The sequence below is a fragment of the Oryctolagus cuniculus genome, chromosome 4, assembly GCF_964237555.1.
Source record: "Oryctolagus cuniculus chromosome 4, mOryCun1.1, whole genome shotgun sequence".
NCBI classification, from domain to species: domain Eukaryota; kingdom Metazoa; phylum Chordata; class Mammalia; order Lagomorpha; family Leporidae; genus Oryctolagus; species Oryctolagus cuniculus.
Genome location: NC_091435.1, coordinates 59,646,807 through 59,650,547, shown reverse-complemented (window position 1 = coordinate 59,650,547; position 3,741 = coordinate 59,646,807). Strand labels below are relative to the sequence as shown.

Below are 3,741 nucleotides of genomic sequence, written 5' to 3'. Positions count from 1 at the left end.
ACTAAATTTGACAGCCAGGAAGGAAGGTTCACAATTTCAGCAGCTGTTATTTGTTTTTTTCCTTTAGTGAGATGAGCAGCAAGACCACAGTGTCTAGAGATTTGTTTGATTACTCAGCAGGACAGTAGACGCTAAAGCAGGAAGATGAGAGAAAGCATGAGAGGAGAGAAGAAGGCGTGACATGAGCAAACATCAAAAACACATGGTTTGATAAGCAGAATCCCAAAATAAAGTTTACACTAATGTTATGGTAACCAAAGAAAAAATCTGATGCAAAATAGCTGAAATCAAAGACTGATTCAAGGACACATTCTAATGTATGTAGCATACGAGCAAAGTCATAGACATCATTATTTCCAAAGCAGATTTTCATATTATTGCATAAGTGGTTGACAAACACTATTGTGTCATTGATAATACACTCACTTTTGAATAAATATTAATAAACTGCCAAGTAGGAGAGTGCCCGTTTGAAATGGCTACAAGAGTGAAAATTTGCTGCCTTTCTCAATAAGTGATTCAGGAGAAAAATTTGAAACTAGGGTGTGAAAACTAATCTAGGAGTAGAATGTTGGAGTGCAGAGTGGAGCTAAGCAGAAGACTCGGGAGAGAAGCAGAGAAAAGCAGGCATTGTGGCACTGCCAGTTAAACCACCACCAAGGCATTGTGCATTGGAGTGCCAGTTTGAGTCCCAGCTGCCCCAGTTCCAATCCAGCTCCCTGCTCATGTGCCTGGAAAGGCAGTGGAAGCTGGCCCAAGCATGTGGCCCCTACTACCCAGTTGGGAGACCAGGAAGGAAATCCCGACTTCTGGATTTGGCCTGGCCCAGGCCTGATTGGTAGAGCCATTCAGGAAGTGAACCAGTGATGGAAAATTCTTTCTCTCTGTCTCTCTCTCTCTCTCTCTCTTTGTCACTCTGCTTTTTAAATACATAAATGAATCTATTTAAAGTAAGATATCAATGTCAGCCTCAGAAATATGAGGGCAAATTAATACATTAGGGGAAAAAAAAGGAATCCAAAGGCACTCAGCTTTCGCAGAGGCAAACATAACAAGTAAGATTCAGGAAAGTGTTCAGATGTAGTGACGTGTTCGGGAGCACAGGTTCCAGGGTGTGGAGTCCCAACATTGGTTTCTGTGCAATCTTCACGTCATGAGACAGAAAAGCAGCACATCTCTGTGCAGATTAGAAGAGACATTTGTAAAGACAGACAGGAAAAAGGGTCCACTAATCAAAATTATGAGAAAAATATTCTCTGCTGAAGATGGAGCAGGGAAGTGGAGGAGATGCATTTGTAAACATAATTATTAACAATTATGCTTTGCACAGATTACTCCATTTCCAAACAGCTCTCAATAAGGTACCTGAGGTTGTGAGCCAATTATAGAGGGAGAAAATGCTGAAACGGAGTTTAGGGAGAATGGAAAAATACTTTCTTGGTTTATTTGGCTGCTATAACAGAGTACCATAGACTGGGCGGATTATAAGCGAGGGGAGTATATTTCTCAGAGATCTAGGGTTTGCAAAATCCGAGATCAAGGCACTTGCAAAGTCAATGTGTGGTGAGCATCTGCTTCCTGGTGGCTGTTTGTCTGCTGTGTGTTTATGTGGCAGAAAGGGCAAGGAAGCCCCTGCAGTCCCGTTCCATTCACGGAGGCTCCACTCCTATCACTTAATCTCTTCTCAAACTCCCTCCCCCTCAGTGACATCACACTGGAAACTAGGTTTCAACATACATGTTTAGATGGGGACATAAACATTCACTCTATAGCATTCCAATATAGCATTCTAGCCTGTTTACCTAAAATTCTTATCTTTCTTACATGGAAAATACATTCATTTTATCCCAAAAGTTTCAAAAGTCTTAACTCGCTCCAGCATCAACTCAAAAATCTGAAGTCCAATATTTCATATAAATGTCATCTAAATCAGACATAGATGAGACTCAAGATATGATTCATTCGGAGGCAAATTCCCCTTTAGCTGTGAAACTGTAAAACTGAATATATTATGGGTTTCCAAAATAGAATGGTGGAACAGGCATGAAAAAGACATTCCCATTCCAAAATTGAGATAGAAAAAAATAAAGGAGTGACGGGTGCCAACTGAAGCCAAAATCCATTGAGCCAAATTGGATTAGATCATAAGATTTTAGAATAATCTTTAGCTCAATGCTCTGCATTCCAGACACATCCCAATGGCAGTGTCCCCTGCGTGACTCACCACAGCAGCTCTCTGCCTGGCCCCCTGATGTTCTTAGGTTGAAGTCCAAGGTCTCCAGTTCTTCTGAGCTTAGGTTCTGTGCTCATGGTTCTAAATAGGTACTCCTATCCCTCGAAATCAAGATTTAGGAAGACTGACTCCTATACAATTCCTGACAGAGTCAACTCTACAGCTCTGTGTGCAGCCCCAGCCCTGAGGCACTGGGCCACGTCATCATGTACCCGTCTGAACTGGAGAGATAGCCCCATCCAATGAAATAACGTTGCCTGTTAAGCATTTTCACTCTGAGCACACTAGGAGACTGGCAGCCCTGGTGATCCCTGAGTGGATATTGAGGTCATTTTCCCTCTCTGTGGAACAATAGTCCCGGACTTCTGTTGAGACAGCTGGCTAGTCTACTTATCAAGCAGATTTTTGAGCATACCCTTGGTGTTATCTTCCAAAAGATCTTTCTCTTTTTATCAGTATGGACAGACTGCCAATTTTCTGAATCTTTATGCTATTATTGCTTTTGCTTAATAATTCCTACTTAGGAGTTGGTGTTGTGATATAGTGAGTAAAGGTACCACCTCCAATACCTGCATCCCATACGTGTATTTTTTCATGTCCTGGCTGCTCCACTTCTGATCCTGATCCCCGCTAATGAAGATGGCATGCTGGATGGAAGATCCCTCTTTCTCTCTAACCCTGACTTTCAAATAAATTGTAATCTTTAAAAATAAAACAAATAAATCTTTAAAAAAAAAAAAGTATTGCTTCACAGCCTTCTGGCTAAGATCAAGTGTAGTACCTGTTCTTATCAGTTTAAACAAAAAAGGGTAAGTTTCCTTCCAGTGTCCAATACTATAGTCTTCATTTTTGTTTGAAACGTCATCAAAATGGCCCTTACTATTTCTACCAATATTCTGTTATTCAGGGTTGCTATAAAAATAGAGGCTTTCTCTATAGCTGTCCTATTTTCTTACTAAACCCTCCCAAGAATCACCATTAATGATCCGCTTACAGCAATGCAGCATCTATCAGGCTTGTCCAAACTCTTGCAGCATCTATTCATTACCCATTTCCAAATCTACTTTCACATTTCAGACATCTGTTATTAGCAGCACTCCCTCTTCTCGATACCTATTTCTATCTAGTCTCTTCAGGCTGGTATAACAGAATATCATGGGCTAAGTGGCTTGCAAATTATAGAAACTTATTTTGAATAATTTTTGAGCTGGAATGTCCTAGCTCAAGGCACTAGCAGATTGAATTTCTGTGGAGGGTCTTTCTGGGTCATAGAGAGCCGTCTTTCACTTCTCACCTTTTTGCATGTGAGCCATCTTCGCACATGGAGAAGACTAAAAAGAGCTCTCTTTTATAACAATGTTAATTCCATGCAGATCTCTTCCCATAAATATCACACTGGGTGTTATGTTTCACTATACAAATTTTGGAGGGACATAAACATTAAACCTATAACCATATTTACTGATCTACCAGCATTATGAAGATACCAAGAGAAAGCATATTCCTCA

The 3,741-nt window shown here is 40.6% G+C and overlaps 1 pseudogene; it reads left to right on the top strand.

Moving 5' to 3' along the window:
• The first annotated feature begins 2,975 nt into the window (after window positions 1–2,975).
• On the top strand, window positions 2,976–3,127 carry LOC127483120 (U2 spliceosomal RNA; annotated as a pseudogene).
• Window positions 3,128–3,741: the final 614 nt, after the last annotated feature.